Source organism: Rhinopithecus roxellana, chromosome 21 (assembly GCF_007565055.1).
Source record: "Rhinopithecus roxellana isolate Shanxi Qingling chromosome 21, ASM756505v1, whole genome shotgun sequence".
Classification (NCBI taxonomy): Eukaryota; Metazoa; Chordata; class Mammalia; order Primates; family Cercopithecidae; genus Rhinopithecus; species Rhinopithecus roxellana.
The window spans coordinates 56,416,169-56,433,151 of record NC_044569.1 but is presented as its reverse complement, the minus strand read 5'-3'; the positions used below and the strand labels follow the sequence as shown (position 1 = coordinate 56,433,151).

The following is a 16,983-nucleotide window of genomic DNA, read 5'->3' as shown; positions in this document are numbered from 1 at the left end:
AGCAAAATCACAATTTTACCATACCTCTCTGTTCCCTAGATGGGAAGCACAAAAGCTTAAGAACTGGGACAACTCAAAAACCTAAGCAAGGGTTTTTTTTCTTGTTGTTGTTTTTTTTCTACATTCTTCCTGATTTGGGTTCTTGGGCCTGGAATGTCTGGCTTTATTAAAACTACTGAGCCAGATTTAGTCATTAGAAAAGGTGGTGGACAGAATTTTTTCAATAACTAAAGCTCATGTACCTTCTTCTCTTCTTAGGCTCTCAAGCAGCACTTTAATGGCCACTGTTCGACACACATTTCTAACATGTTGAGACATAGATGGTTGCCAAGACTTACAGAAGACTAGCTATGAAGAATCTGAATAGCAAGTGGGTTATGAGAGGCACTGGCATTAGGAAGAAACAAAGCTGATAGTATGAGATATAAAAGAAAACCTGTCTAGACTCAACACAAAAACACAGAAATACAAGGACATTTCTATGTTTTTGTAGATTTAGTAGTCTGTGATATTTTTGTCCTACTTAATAATGAGTTATGGAGAAGAGCTTTCATTTCATTTTAGCATTTGCTTTATAGGAAAGTAGGGAGGAAATAATCTGTCAGGAGAATTGACAACAAACATCAGCCAATTTTTAAAAACAGGTTATTGTTAATGAGATTCACTTGAGCACAGGAACCCTGATTTGTATTCTGTGTCCCAAGTACCTAGCACAATGCTTGGCACACAGTGAATACTCAATAAACATTTTATGAATGAATGAAAAGAAGGGCTGTTTGAATGGCTGTGTTTTTTAATTTCTAGGAAATTCACTTATGTACCATGTTTCCTAATGAGTCCTTGGACAAAAATTTGTATGGGACACCTACCAGCTAAGTAGGCAAGGTCCTCCTTCTCAGAGAATGATGCTGGTTCAACGACAGCTTCTTGTAATAGTAGATGTGGACCATCTTGGTGCCTGACTTGGAAGCCTGGGAATATGTTAGGACTCTGGCACTGTTTTATGCCTATTTTGAGGAATTGAAGGCTGTAGGAAACTCCATTTCCAGACACTTTTACTTTAAACTGTCACATACAATATAGACCCCCACCACAGGGCTTCAGAGATGGAATTTCATGCAGGAATGGTGTGCTAAAAAGAACATGTGAGGTGACCATGTTACCCCATTCTCCTAGGCCTTGGGTTCTTAAGTCGAAACTCCTTTTCTCTTGCTGACCAAGATACTCCAATTCAACCCTAAGTCTTGGGCCTCAATGTAACAGGACTAAAGATTCAAAGGCAGAGGGTGGAACAAACTGGGGATTTAAATTTGAGTTAAACTTTAGAAACTCAATCCATTTGTATTTACTGATGGCCCATATGTGCTCGGCATAATATGCAGAGCTCTTTAATAGAAGGGTGCCAAATAAATGGAAGACATAACTTTTTTTCTTATGGAAAACCATCTAGAGGTGGAGGAAGTACCAGGTTGTAGGAACCACAACTTCTCTCTCTTGGATTCCCTCCAGTCCACATGATTTTTCATATAGGGTTTCATATGCAATACCTGGGTCAGTATATGACCAGACAACCAATGAGAAAGTAGACTATAGTGAGATGTCTGCTTTTTAAAACAGTACTTTTTTTGCACAAGGTTAAATAGCCATTTTGACTGTGTTAATTTTCTCACCAGTAATTTTGTTTCAGTTATTGCTGCCTAACCAACAGCCCCAAACTACGTTTTTCTCATGATTCTGCAGGTTAGGAATTTGAGCAGGGCTCTTGGCTGGGAGGCTGTTTTGTTCCCTCAGGTCACTTAGCTTCATTCAGCTGATGAAAGGGCCGGAAGGAGTCTTGATTTTCCTCTCCGTGGCCTCTCTCTCTCCATGTGGTATCTGACCACTCAGAAGTCTAGCCTATACTTCTTTATAGCTACTAGCTTCGCCAGAAAGCAGAAAAGTGGAAGCTTCTGTTCTAAACTTGAAATTGGCACAGTGCCATACGTAGTTTACCATACATAGTTTGTTAGTCAGAGAAAGTCATGAGGCCAGCCCCAGAGGGGGTGAACTAGCCTCTGCTTCTTGATGATAGGAGCACACAGGGAAAGGAAGAATTGATGGCAGTCATCCTTCGGTGCTATCTAGCACAGATTTGACTTTTTTTCAATTAATTGAATAGATTTTGAGACTCTAAGTAACTTGAGTGCCAGGATCAGGGTTTGTTCATCTGTGTATCTCCACTATCTTCCATGGTTCTGGTTCAGATGGAACCTATCAGGGTTTGACTGATCCAAGTGTGTGTGTGTGTATGTGTGTGTATGTGTGTGTGTGTTTTAAGTGGGGGGGGGGGGGGTGGAGAAATGGGGTTCCTACTGGCTGGATAATTAATTCATGAAGTAAACTGAAATAAAGAACAACTATTTGTGATTTATGACCCTGTGGGGTGAGTGCTACTGGACAGTGTGGATGTTCGAAGGTCTTCAGTCCAGGGAAGGTGACTGGTAGGATCCCGAGACATCAGGATGTCAGTGAATCTTTCTCTACATCAATTTTGAAGTCAGATTTGAAACTACAGGAATAATATTGAAAGCTTAATGGCAGCTTTAAATATCCACCTCCCTGTATAAATCTAGAACAATCTTATCCCTTCCAGATAAAAAGGGATACCTCTTGGGAATAATTTCTGATATGTTTTTGAAATCTTTGCATATAGACCCCCCCCACACACACACCTGTTGTGAGCAGTCGTACCCTTGGTCAAAAGAGTAAGTGTGGCCTGAAACCAAACCTGTTCCACAAGTTAGCATGGGGCTGCATCTACCTGGAGGGAGGAGGAAATAATTCCCACAAGGATGTCATAAGGCCCTTTTAGCCTAATAGTGGCCCTATGGGCATACACATGCATTTACACACATGTACACACACAGTTTTCTGTCCTTGATTACAGAACGATGCTCCCAAGAGGCAGTGTCAAGACTTCACATCAATAAAATCTTTTTTTTCTTGGAAAGAGCTGTTGATTTGGTCACAAGAATAGCTTTCTAGGAGAGAAATTGTGGGTGGTAGAGAAGAGTTATGAACTGTAATCATTCACATTTGTATGTCCATTTACAGGTTTGTAAAGCACTTAAAAATATATCATTGCATTTAATCCTCACAATTCTATGACATAGATACTGAGCTTTACAATTGAGAAAAATAGACTTAGAACAAATTATTTGCCTAAATGGACATGGCTGCTATAAGTATCCGGGCTAGAACTTAACTTGAGGCTTTGGACTCCAAATGCCACATCATTCCCATATCATGAGTCTGTAGAAAAGACTTAAATGTATTTATTTTCTCTAAATGTCATCTTTCTTCTTGCAAAAAAGTTGAATAGATTAAGGCATAAATTGAGTAATTTATGTAATTCTATTGCTATTGCTAACTTTAAGGGAAGCCTGTCTTTCTTTTATCTTAAGCTGTTTTCTCTAACACCATCAACATCATCTACAATAAATGGGACAGCTAAGGGGGTGTGAGCTAAGATATTTGAGATAAAAAATGGGATCACAGGCCGGGCACGGTGGCTCAAGCCTGTAATCCCAGCACTTTGGGAGGCCGAGATGGGCGCATCACGAGTTCAGGAGATCGAGACCATCCTGGCTAACACGGTGAAACCCCGTCTCTACTAAAAATACAAAAAAACAAGCCAGGCGAGGTGGCGGGCGCCTGTATTCCCAGCTACTGGGGAGGCTGAGGCAGGAGAATGGCGTAAACCCGGGAGGCGGAGCTTGCAGTGAGCTGAGATCCGGCCACTTCACTCCAGCCTGGGGGACAGAGCAAGACTCCGTCTCAAAAAAAAAAAAAAAAAATAAGGGATCACAAAGGCAACTTTACTCCTAATCATCTCAAGCCTTGGAATTGTGAGTGTCATTCAGGAGCTGAGAGGTGCCACCTAAGGGCTCAGGATTCTATTGCTCAATAGAACCTTGATGAATCTGCTATCCCAACCTCTCTCATCAGAACAGGAAGCACCTAAATTATCCAGGACAGACAGCCAAGCTTCATTTTCTTGGAAGATTCTTGGGAACAGATACTGGAAGATCTTAGTTCTGTCATTCACCAGCTATGTGACTTTTGGGCAAGTCATGCCCCTCTCTGGGCCTTACTTTTCAGGTCTAAAGAGTGAAGCTTTTGGTAGATTACTTTTAAGATCCTTGTAGGTCTGACAGTTTTTGTTTATAGCTTTCCATTAGTATCCATCCAGTGCCCCTTATTCTGATTTTCAAGAATCTTCTTCCTGTCTGATTCCTCCTTCCATGATTAAGTTTTCTGTATTCTTGCTCTATGTGGGGTCATGGTGAATTTCTTAGCAACTTCCTCCTTGTCCGTAAAGTTCCTGATCCAGACTATTAGAAAAGAATCCACCCTACTTTGCCTGGCTCAGGCCTTACAATCTTGCTCTGTTTGGCTTGTCCACAGTGTATTTCCCCTTCCTCCTCCCCACGAACTTTCTGTTCCAGTGAAGTCAGAATTCTACCCATCTTTCCCCTCTATATGACTCAGTTCTCTAATATTATACACCCTGTGATCCCTCACTGACCTCTCAAGTTCACTCCAAAATCACTTCTTATTAGAAGCAATAGCTTGGCCCTACTGTTTTCCATTTACTGGATATTCTGGTTATTTTTTATTTTCTTTATTTTTCCAAGTAAATTACAAGCTACTTGACTCAGATATCCTGTGATTCATTCTTCTGTATCCATCATGCTATGCACATGTAGTCTGGTGTTACTGATTGGTGAGGATGTCTGAAAGCACCAGCCTATTGGTTAATGCCTTCAGAAAAGCCTGCCTCTCAGGCACCAGAATTAGGAATGAACGTTTTGCTGCAGCATCAAGGTATCCCAACAACGACTTCTGGCCATGCCACACAAGGTTCTCTCAGATCATAGCAGCTAAGAGGATTTTTTATTCCCTTCAGCTGGACAGGGAATTCCAGTGACTAAAAACCATGAGGGGTCACTGTTGGGAAGAGAATAGTTGTGCAGGCTAAGATACACTGCACTAAAGACCCTCCCTGCATAACCCAGATACTTATAGCCACAACATAAATTCATTTTCTCTGAAGCTATCCCTTATGTGGAGAACGTTTCAATATCTTACTGCCTTCTTTCTTTATTTAACCAAGTAAAATGATGCTTTTATTTACCATTTAGCACTTTTAAATTTTCTTGTCTTTTTGCTTACAAATACCCTTTGAGCTACTGAATTGATTTTGGTGAGATTTGTTACACTATGAAAGAGTCTGAAGATGCACCTGGAATTCCATCATGTCTCAGCAAACTCCTAGAAACAAAATGGCCACCACCAACCACTTTAAAAATGGCACATCTCCCGCAAACTTGAATTTGTACAATTGTAAATGGGGAATTGCTATTGCATTGTGATCCATTGTATGTTCATGGGTCATATGGACACAAACAGAAAATACACTCCTGCTCTTAGGAAGCATCATCTAAAATGTGATAACTCTTGGGCAGATCTACCAAATGCTAATTGGAATGCATTGCAAATAATTCAGTTAAGTTTGTGAGCATTTTGGAATGACTATGGGTGATATAAGCATATATATTTTTTATCACTAGTGTTTAATAAAAGTCATTTCTGTGTCTGGGTCAAGGGCTTTGGCACATGTTCAAAACAAGTCAAAGGAGTTAATAACCAGTAATAAAGGGAAATGGAGTCAAGGCATATCTAAGCTGCATATCTCTAGGGATCTTGGAAGTGGTCGGAGACATTCCTCAAGACATGCAGGGTGGATGCACCAGCAGCACTACAGTCACTTACTTCAAGCCTAATCCATTCAACCTTTCCCAAGAGAGGAGTCAGGGAGACAGAAGTCTAGGGATGAGCCCATGAAGTCCTATTTCATTTGCTTAGCTTGATGATTAACTGCAAGATACTGAATTTGATTCATTACCAATAGAAGCCACATTAAAAAACAATCCTAGGTAGGTCAGAGGGAAAATTTTTATAGGATGGACAAGGAGCTGAAGGGAGGACAGCTATGTGTGTGTGTGTGTGTCTATATGCAAAGATATCAAAAACATCTTGGGAATTACCCCCAAGAGGTATCCTTTTTATCCAGAAGGCATAAGATTGGTCTAGATTTAAGCAGGGAGGTGGATATTAAAAGCTGCCCTTAAGCTTTCTATATCATCCCTGTAGTTTCAAATTTGACTTCAACATTTCATCTTGATAATAAGGAGATGCTTTAAGTCTCCTGAATTAGTCCTACCAGAAATCTCACCAAAGTTGAGAGAAAACTTTCCTTCAAACTCCAAATGATAGGGTGAGGAGAAAAAGGCAGGAAAAAGGGCAGGGGCTGGTGGGGCCATGGTGCCTACATCTTATTTTTCATATGGAGCAGCCGAGGCCAGAGAATGCAGGTGAGGCATTTAAGGGCTTAGCAGAGTTAGGTCTACACCTGTGTGTTTTCATATCCAGTCCTGTGCTCTTTCCATGAAGATGTCACTTACCCATTTCTCTAAATGAGCCCTGAACTAAGAAGAATGAAATGCCAAAGTTTCATGTGTATGCATCACCTGTTAGCCTTCTGATGTAGACATATAGGGCTGGATGGGAAACTATGTTCAGTGTACCTTGCCCACTGTAGGTGATCAGGCTGCTCTGGGCTTCCTTGAGGGCTATGTCCAACACTTCCTGTCACCTCAGGTCTAGCTGGGTTGGTCCCACACCCCATCAGGGCACATCCCTCTCACTGCCTTTGTCTTTTCTTTCTCGCATTCTGTTCACACCCTGCTGGGTCTTCAAGTCCCAACTGAATTAATGCAATGCAATGGGATTGAACAAGCATTTATTGAGGACCCCATCAGTACAAAACACTGGGTAGCCAGACACTTGTTGAGGTGTTGAGGGTACTAAGTGAATAAAATACTCTCCATTCAAGGTTCAAGAGGAAGACAGGTCTGTAAACAGTCAAGTCTCACAGCCTGAGGCTGAGAGTAATAAGTAATAAGGATCACTTATTGAGCACCTACTAAGGACCAGGCTCCATCCCAGGTGCTTTATACTTGTTACTGCCAATCCTTACAATAGCTAGGAAAGACAGGTACTAGAGGCAGCCCAGAGTATTCGGGTGAGCTCCAGTTTTGTGTCCGGTCCTGAGGTTCAATTCAACTCTATCCTTTACAAATTATGTGTCTTTGGGGCAACTTTCTTAATTTTTCTGTATCTCTCATTCTCTTATCTGAAAGATGATAACAAAATCTTCTTCAAAGGACAGATGTGAGGATTAAACAGTAAAAGGCACACAAACGGCCTGGTGTAGGGTAGGTTCTTGACAAATGTGGCCAGAGATCTGGATGACCTGGGAAAAGCAAAATAGTGCCCTTAAAGGAAGCCCTCAGTGGAGATCCAGGCAGTCACTATGTCACAGCAGAGGCAGGTGTCAGGTGGGGAGGGTTACAGGCAGGATGCATCATTTGCACTGGGTCTCTAAAGACAGGGGAGATTTTGTGGGGTTAAAGAATGATAACTAGTGGCCGGGTATGGTGGCTCACACCTGTAATCCCAGCACTTTGGGAAGCTGAGGTGGGTGGATCATGAGGTCAGGAGATCGAGACCATCTTGGCCAACATGGTGTAAACCCCGTATCTACTAAAAAATGTCAAAAAAAAAAAAAAAAAATTAGCTGGGCGTGGTGGTGGGTGCCTGGAATCCCAGCTACTCAGGAGGCGGAGGCATGAGAATTGCTTGAACTAGGGAGCCAGAGGTTACAGTGAGCTGAGATCATGCCACTGCACTCCAGCCTGGGTGCCAGAGTGAGATTTCATCTCAAAAAACAAAACAAAACGAAACACTAGTGATGAGAGTACTCATTGCTGCTGCCCTGGGCAACCTATCTTTGTGATACTTATCCACATCTCAAGGTATCTGGGCTGGGTTATTCAGACTCAGCACAGGGGCTGGGCCTGGAAGAACTTTCTTGGCATTTCCCTCCTTTATTTAATCCTTTTCTCAAATTGAGTGTAAAGTACAGTTCTCACCAGCTGAGAAAGTGGAGAACCCCCACCCCACATCGCACCAGTGACTAGTGTAGACCACACCTGCTGTAGACCACTTATGGGGTCATGATAAGACACTCTGCCCTCTCACCCGTGACTTGGATAGATCAATTTTTGGCTGCATGTGTGCCAAGCCATGGCATGCTCTGCATTGGAACTTAGCAGCAATGGGAACCCCAAGCAACCCAGATACTTAAACCAGATGTCTTCAACAAAATGGCCTCTGACTTCTATTGCCCAAGGCATCAGGGTATAGCTGTTTGGTGATATCATTTTCTAATGACCCACATGTTAATAAGAACTGGGAAATCCAATGAGAGCATGAGTAAAGGGAACAAGCAAGCGAACAGAAATCTTCACACAACAAATAACAACCACCACAACAAGCACGCTGTACCAAATTCATGAATATTTGTGGTCTAGAATAAATGAATGAACATGAATGGAATTTCCTGAAGAAAGTGCTATTACCAAAACCATCATCTATTTTAGAGGTCGATAGAGGACTAGGCCTGTTTCCCGGGAACTGTCAGTGCAGAATTAAATGTGCTTTGTGGCACTTCCATTCCGGGTAGTGAGTTATGTAGGATTGTTCCCGCCCTGAGCTCGGGGCCATCTCCAGCAGAATGAGGGTCAGGGACTGAGGGATGGTGCCGGGAAGTTGCCGCTCTGAGGATGGCAGGGCTCAAACTCTCCCAGGTCTGCAATGTCAAGGGCGCACCTTCCAGGGTTACGTTCTCGAGTTTATCATGGCAAGCTGGACATTTTCTCACGGGCTCATAGTGTTTATGCTTCTAGGGCTTAGCTGTTTTGGATAGCAAGGCTAAACATAAAAAAATGCCTCCTTTTCACAACACATCATACCCAGAACTTTACGCTGCCAACTTTTCTACAGCACTTACTATTTCTTAAGGTGCTTTAACATGCATGCTCCCATTTGAAATCCCCAGTAACCTCATATGAAGGATGGTGATCTCCACTGATACAATGTGCAAACTAAAGGTCAGAAAGGCACATAACTGCCTTACATTGCTCAAGGGGCAAATAGTCCAGACAGGATTAGAACATGAGTCTGCTGACTCCCAGTCCAGCACACTTTCCTCTATGGCAAGCTGCCCTCAAATGAGACACAGCTCAAAGAATAATGATGTCTAAGGCCAGTTACCTCATAGACCTCTGGGAAAATGCCTCTTACCTTCTGGATGGACTTGCCCACATAATCAGCCACACCCCGTCCTGCCTCCCTCAGCTTAAGTCCCAGAATCACTTGGCTGTTTGGTACAAATGCATTTATGAGGGCCAGCTCCAGAGATTCTGATTCTGTAGGAATCTGCATTTTTGACATACTCACCAAGTGATTCTGATGCACATTAAATCTTGCGACTTGCTGGTTTATGGAATACAATGGATTTTAAAGGTCAGTTGAGCCAGACATAGTCTCATATGTAAATCTGTTTCCTCGAAAGGTAATTTTATTTAAAAAAGAAAGAAAAAGAAAAAAATGAAAAAGGAAACAGAGTTACTTTCTGGAGGTCTTTTCCAAAGTTATTGCTCATATCTCAATGTCCTCCCTCTTCTTTCCGGCTTCTCTCAATTTTCCAAGTCTTTTTTGTACCTTTCTCGTGTTACTCTCTCTGGTCCCTGAGCTGTATCCTGCTTACGGTACTATCCAGTTCTGAGTGTCTCTCTTGTGTAAGTCTCTATCCCTAACCCTGTGCACTCTTAGAGAATTATGTATTCTGTATTCCCAGTAGTCTTTAGCACAATGCCAGAGACTGCAAATATGTTTTTGCTGTAATCTTGGAATGAGTCATTCAACCCTGTTGGACTCAGTGCCTAACACAACTCTCCATCAGTAAGGATAATCAAGATGTTGTAGAAGCAAAGCCCATCATCAAATTGGCATTGCATCCCCATCAGGTTAAAGCCTCAACTAAGCTCTCAAAAATTCCCTTAAAAAACATGGGTGTACTAAGCATGACTGTTGACAGGTCACTTGATGTAGAACTGGGGTGATGGGAGGTGCAGGTCATGGTTCCAGCCATAGGTGGACCTGTTGGATGGTTATAGACACTACTCTTGCCTGGGCCAGCTGTTAAGATTCTAGAGTATTTCAGAGGAACTGGTGGGAGGAGGAAGGCCCACCCATTCCCACTGCTGGGGAAGCACCCAGACACCAAGGCCCTGTTACCTGTGCAGACTTTCTGTCATAATAATAATCATGATCCTAACAGCTTGCATATGCCCTGGGCTTTGCCACTTACTAAGCCTTTCCCTTATCTTCACACAGCAACCCACAAATTAGATAGATGGTTCTCTCTGGTCTAGAGAGGAAGAAACAGATGTTCCCAGAGGTTAAGGTAATTGCCCTAGGTCACACAGCTAGATGTGTAAGAACCCATGTTTTCTGATGCTGAAATTTCATGCTCTTTCCAGGACATCACGTTGCTTCTTGTCCCATGGGCCACACCTCCTTAGGATGGAAACTCCCAGAAAAACACTTCTCTATAAAGATCTAACTCATTTTACATGCAAAGTTTATTCCATACATTTTAATAAAAAAGAATAGAAATAAGTGCAACTTTAAATGTATTTAGTCAATCATCCAAAAGGTATTTGTTTAGTGCTTAGTACCATGTAAAAGCCCAGTTTCAGGCACTGGGTCAGGGACTGGGGAACATAAGGGTGTGTTTAAGGCATGCCCATGGACTCGCAGCCTGCACCACCCATTATCCTAGGTCTCCACCAGGTGATCTGCCAACAATCACGTGTAGCACACTCGTATTCCCGAAAGGAATTTTTGAGATTTTAGTTGAGGCTTTATACCTGGTAGGGACTCAATGTCTATTTGATGGTGGGCTCTGCTTCTGCAAAAACCACACCTTGATTCTCTACACTGAAGCAGGGAATAGTGCTAGGTACTGAGTCCAACAGGGTTGAATGATTCATTCCAAGATTATGGCTAAAACATCTTTTTACTCTCTAAGGACATAGCAAATATGGTTTCCACCCTTTGTGTACTTCAACCAAGTGGTACATACAAGACATCCCCGTTGGCCCGAAGAGCTCTAAGCCTGCCACAGCTGTGATTTCCAGTGTGTGAAAGTAGCAGTAGCTGCCAGCTCCCATCCATGTATGCAAGGGCCTGCTAACACCCAGAGTAGCCTGATACCACTGCCAGGTAGTTGGTGGCACCAGCCTGTTAATTCCTAGTGCAGGAGTCCCATCTGATTCTGGTTTCCTTCAGAGACCTCTGCTTAGTGTAGAACCCAGAGTGATCTCACAGGCAAAGGGCTTCTAGACCACAGGCTTTTGGGGATGAGCAGATCCCAGAGTAATAGTATGGGTGGAATTTCTCTGAGCCTTTAGCTTAATTTCTTAAAATTATCAGATAGGGCCGGGCTCAGTGGTTCACGCCTGTAATCCCAGCACTTGGGGAGGCTGAGGTGGGTGGATCATGAGGTTAGGAGATTGAGACCATCCTGGCTAACGTGGTGAAACCCCGTCTCCACTAAAAATTACAAAAAAATTAGCTGGGTGTGGTGGCGGGCGCCTGTAGTCCCAGCTACTTAGGAGGCTGAGGCAGGAGAATGGCGTGAACCCAGGAGGTGGAGCTTGCAGTGAGCTGAGATTGCGCCCTGCACTCCAGCCTGGGCGACAGAGCGAGACTCTGTCTCAAAAAAAAAAAAAAAAAAAAAAAAAAAAAAAAAAAAAAAAAAAAAAAAAAAATCAGACACGAGATCTTTGGCTTAGCCCCTGTTTGATTGCAGAGTGCACAAGTTGGGGTTTATGAGCTCTCTCTTCCTTCTTCATGCTTACTCTGTCCCCTTATTCTGGTTAGTTCTCTGGCAGGGAATCTTCCCCAGCTAGCAGCTAACAGTAAATTATGTGTCTGGGATTCTCCCAGGGGTGAGTGAGTGAGGGGTAGGGGTGTGCGTGTGTGTGTGTGTGTGTGTGTATGTGCTCATGCTTATGCATGGGCACTGGGGTGCTGAAGTGGGAAAGGAGGATCCAAGTTCAAAACTAACACTGGAGACTCTGTGAATGGGCAGATAAAGAATAATTTCCCCTGAGGGTCGTGCCTGGCCTTGGAGCATTCCATCTCCTACAAGAAGCAATCAAATGGAACCATGCTTGATTCATGGGTAGCTAATCTACAAGGGAGATTTTTTCCTTCCACACCCCACCTTGCCTTCTGTTGCCTTCATGGGTTTCAGTTCATTTATACATGGATTCAGTTGCTTGTTAGTGTGCTCTGCAGTGCTTCCCTAAGGATGTAACTCTGCAGATGGACGACATTTTAAATTTTATTTTCTTAGTATTACTCTTGGTTTTTTGGAGGATTTTTTAAAATGATTATTCCTCCTGATATTATTTCAGTTTCCAATTACAATGTGGGCATACTCTCACACACTGCTATTTTGTAAATGGATGTATATACTTATTATTAATTGACTCCCCAAACAGGCCACACACACTTGCATTAAATTGTGTATTATATTACTTGCATGCCACCAGGCTGGCCCCTTGCCAGTTGGGACTCTCAGCTTAACCAGAATCACAGTGGGCACATCTTGGTTTCCCTGACACCTGTGCAAAACCACTTGCTTGCCCTGGACTCTGCTCTCCAGGGAGAAGGAGTTAAGGTGGCCCTCTATTGAAGAGGTGTCAAAAAACCTGAGGTCCTCCTGCTCTTTTTTTCTAAGAAAAGAATTAGAAAAAAAATTCAATTTTATTCACCTAGATTATCCATCTTTTTCTGAAAACACAGAGGAATGGCCAACTCTGGTCTTAATCCCTGACTATCAGTGGCCAAGTCCAGACATCAGCAGTTGGAGCCACTCCTCTGTAAAGCTTTTCCAGGGACCCCAGGCAAGTTAATAAGTCCCTTCCTCTGGGTTCTCTCTGACGTGACTCAACTCCAATAGTTATAGGGCTGTATTACTTACTAATGTCTATTTCACCTCCGGACTGTGAACTTGGTTTGGGACCTTTGCTTTCCACCAGTGTCCATGCTGTACTTGACAGTTGATAAATAGGCTGAAGGAAGGAAGGAAGGAAGGAAGGAAGGAAGGAAGGAAGGAAGGAAGGAAGGAAGACAAATGCTATCATAGGGGAGTTAGCTGGAGTTTGATACTGGGTACATGTAAACAATGAATGTGTAATTTTTAAAGAGAATCATTATTCATTCAAAAATCATAGTATTTAATAGTATGAAAGCTGAAGTGTGTCTCACGTGGGGAACAGGGACTCTGTTTGCATCAGCAGTCAAATGAGATGGACAATCTCAAAGATGCTTCAGAGGCCTTGGAGCAACCCAGAACTGTGTGATGTAAGCCTTGTTAGGTAACAGTTCTTTTACAGACTAGGATTGCAATTGGGAAATATATATCCTATTCCATTCCATAAAATGGAGTAGAAAACAAACTGAATCTAGATGTTGTGTTAATTATTACTGCTATTATTATTATTATTATTATTTTGGAGTTAAGATATCTAATTTAAGATGTTAAAGTTAAGGTATGGCATTAATTTGTAAATTCCAGTTCAACAATCTTCTACAGCAGTTACAATAAAGCACATTATTCTTACATCCCTTGCCCACTTGAGCAAGCTGTTTGTATTCTAATTGTTCTCTGTAACCAGTGAACTTCTATTTTTTGTACCCCTATGAACTTAAGCTAATATTTTCTCCCAGGGAAAGAGAGATTAAAGTTTTCAGTAGAATGCCCTAAAGTCCCAAAGGTAGAATTCCAGGCATCAGTCAAAAGGAGAGAAAGTCCTGGGAGGGAAGTTCAGGGTATGGAGTTCCTCGAGTTCCAAGATTTACAACTGCCAGCTAAGCATTGGTGGCCGCCTTCACCTCTGGGTGAGACTGGACCTGGCCATGATAAAGTCTGTCAAAAGAAGCAAATTCGGCAAGCTGGATAGCAGCATGAATGTTGATGCAATTCCAGCCTGAGGTTTAATGCCACAATTAAAAGAATAACAAACCCTCCTGCTGAGAAGCCTTTTGGTCACTCCAGACCCTTTAATTCCCATCAGAAAACAGCATGTCACTTCCAAGGGTTACCCACAACAGGGCTTGCTTTGGAGACCTAGAGGCATAATTATCTATTGGGAGGTGGGAGGCTGAGGTCAGCCTGGCTGGGGCAAGGGCCTGCCCTTTGTGCAGATATTGGAATGTCTCGGAATTCCTGCCAAACCCAATCAGCCAGGGCCGTGTCTCATGAGAAGTTACTTCGGGAGGTTATTAGTCTGTCCTGATGCTGACTCAGGCAGCCTTCCCTAAGCTAACCAGAGGCAGATGAATCTGTGGGAAAAGCTCTGTCTTTATTATGAAGCCCACAAGATGGAGGTGGGCCCTGAGCCCTCTGTGTCCTTCAGTGAGCTGTGCACATTGTACCGAACTGTGTGCTCCAGGAGAGCGGGGACCCTGCCAGTCTCATTCACCTCTGTGTCCCTGTGCCTAGTTCACAGACAGCACACAGTGAGAGCCTGGGGAGAGAAGAAATAGCTCTCTCTGCCTGCACAGTGCTTTCTCTTCTCTTTTAGATACCGTTCACCTTTCAAGGCTCAAGTTCCACCCCCATGTGAAGCTTTCTCTGCTCACAGCAGCCCGTTCTGATCTATTTCTTCACAGAGCACTGTGTCTCCTGGTGCCCGCAACACTAACTTAACCCCCACTGGTTAATCTTGAAGCCGAGTGAGCTCCTTGGAGCCAATGCTTGTACTTCTCCCATCTTTACTTATAGCATCAGATACAATGTCTTTCACATGACAGAAATTAATGAACAGGAGAAACCTACAACCCTGGAGTGGGAAAGTGCTGCCCAGATCAACTAGGCCAGTGAGTTTCTAATTTTTTTCCTATAAGCAGAAAAAAGAACCCTGTGTTCTTTTCAAATGAATGATTGTGGAATCTCCTCCCCTGCATATGAAAGGTAAGAAGTTTGCTTCTTTGGGTTGAGGAGTATACAGAGATTTGGAAAGCCCATCTATCTTTCTCTCCCACTCTCGTCCCTGGGGCAGCACTTGAAAAATCACAGATCTGTCCAGGACCTTCCTTTTACAAATGAGAAAATTGAAAGCCAGAGAAATAGAGTGACTTGGCCAGGTTCACACACTTATTTTAGCGGCCAAATTTGGGAGGGGGACCAAGGTTTTCAAACTGTTACCTAAGTGATCTTTCCATTCTATGACACTGACTAACTTTTAGCTGAAAGAAAGAGAAAGGAAAGAAGGGAAGAAGGGAGGGAGGAAAGAAAGGAAGGGAGGAAGGAAGGGAAACAGTAGCGAGAGGGGGAGAGAAAGGAAATAAAGGAAAAAATATATATTCAATACATCATGGAGAGTTTATTTTCTTCTCTCTGACCTCAGCATCAACACAGCCTTATGCTTGGTATAGCAGAGCTCCTCTCCTGTTGAAAGTTCAAAGATTAAGTTTTGTATGGAGAATTTCAGAAAAGAAATTTAGGTACAGATATTAATGATTAACTCAAATAGTTATTAATACTAAAACTTCACATTGCCTATCAACTTGAATTCTGACAGTTAGTAATTCCTATAGTTACCACAATGGCTTGGGTATTTGAAGCTATGTTCCACAGATAACCTCAAGGAGTGCATGCAGGCATGCAGAGCAGGCCCTGCTTCATTTATGAGAACAGCTTGTCTGAATCCTTCTTTCTATGGTTCTTTTTGTTGTGATGTGTGGTTTTCTGAAGTACAAACCCAATGATTGCACCAATTTGTGCCTTTGCCCAGGCCTGCTCTCCCAGGCCCCACGTGTCTACATCCACAGGGATGAGTTGCAGAGGTTGCCTGAGTGTCGGCTGGGCTATGCCTGCTTTTTTTCTTCCCTCCCTGTCTGCAGAGTGGGGCCTCCTCTTCTTTTCTAGATCCTGCTCACATTTCAAGGCTCAATTTCCATCCCCATGTGAAGCTTTCTATGTTCACAGCAGCCCACGTGCTGATCTCTTCTTTCTCAGAGCATTGTGTCTCCTGGTGCCCCCAACCCAAACTTAACCCCCACTGGTTCTATTGATTCCTTTGTGCTCCACTTCCCAGTCTACTTAATGAGAAAATGGAAGCTCAGAAAGATTAAAAGACCTGCCCAAGGCCAACCCGGCTAGTTAGTATTAATCAAGCTTAGAACCCATGTTTTTGATGCCAAATTGACACTCTGTCTACACTCTATAATCATTGCTCCCTAAAATTCATTTTAGCTCAGTGAGGCTACAGTCAGTATGAAAAAGCAGTTACTTTAAAATCACAATATCCAGATTTCATAGTTGCATTAAAAACACTTGAAATCTTCCATTTTTAATCATTCATTTGAACAAATATTTATCCACAAACTACTTAGTGTCAGACACTGTTGTCATGCCAGGTACATACTGTGGGCCTCTTTAACATGTGTGTGAATGGTATACTAATTCTGCTCAGTCAGCACGTTCTCCTCCACCTATTCCAGGAAAAATCAGCACTGTCAGGATGCTTCACAGGGTTCTTGTTTTCTTATTGTGTTTCAAGAGAATTACTGAACTTGGTACTTGCATTTCTATTTGATAAAATGTGGAACAGGGGAAATAATATAGCCATGATAGGTAGAAATAAATCAATTTATTAATATATCCATTAATATAGTAATTAATATAGTATTTATTAATATATCCATTAATATAGTAATGGATATATTAATAGCCACCCAGTGCAGTATAAGCAAAAGTGAGTTTGTGGTAGTTACTACATGGGTGTTTCCCCATCTACATTTTGAGGGTATGTTGGGCTTTACTCATCTTTGTATTCCTCATAGCATGAAAACTTGCACATCATAGATGCTCAATAAAGTTTGCTGATTGCCAGGTATGCCTCTTAATATTACCTTATGCTTACCAAGGAATATAGGTCAGGTCTACATTCGGAT

The 16,983-nt window shown here is 42.5% G+C and overlaps 1 long non-coding RNA gene across 1 annotated transcript in view; it reads right to left on the bottom strand.

Moving 5' to 3' along the window:
- The window catches only part of LOC115895496, a 39,352-nt gene that overhangs the window by 14,949 nt on the left and 7,420 nt on the right, over positions 1 to 16,983 (bottom strand). Inside the window, exon 2 of the long non-coding RNA XR_004055693.1 lies at positions 15,967 to 16,125. This is a non-coding gene — a long non-coding RNA (uncharacterized LOC115895496). The remainder of the gene's footprint in view (positions 1 to 15,966; positions 16,126 to 16,983) is intronic.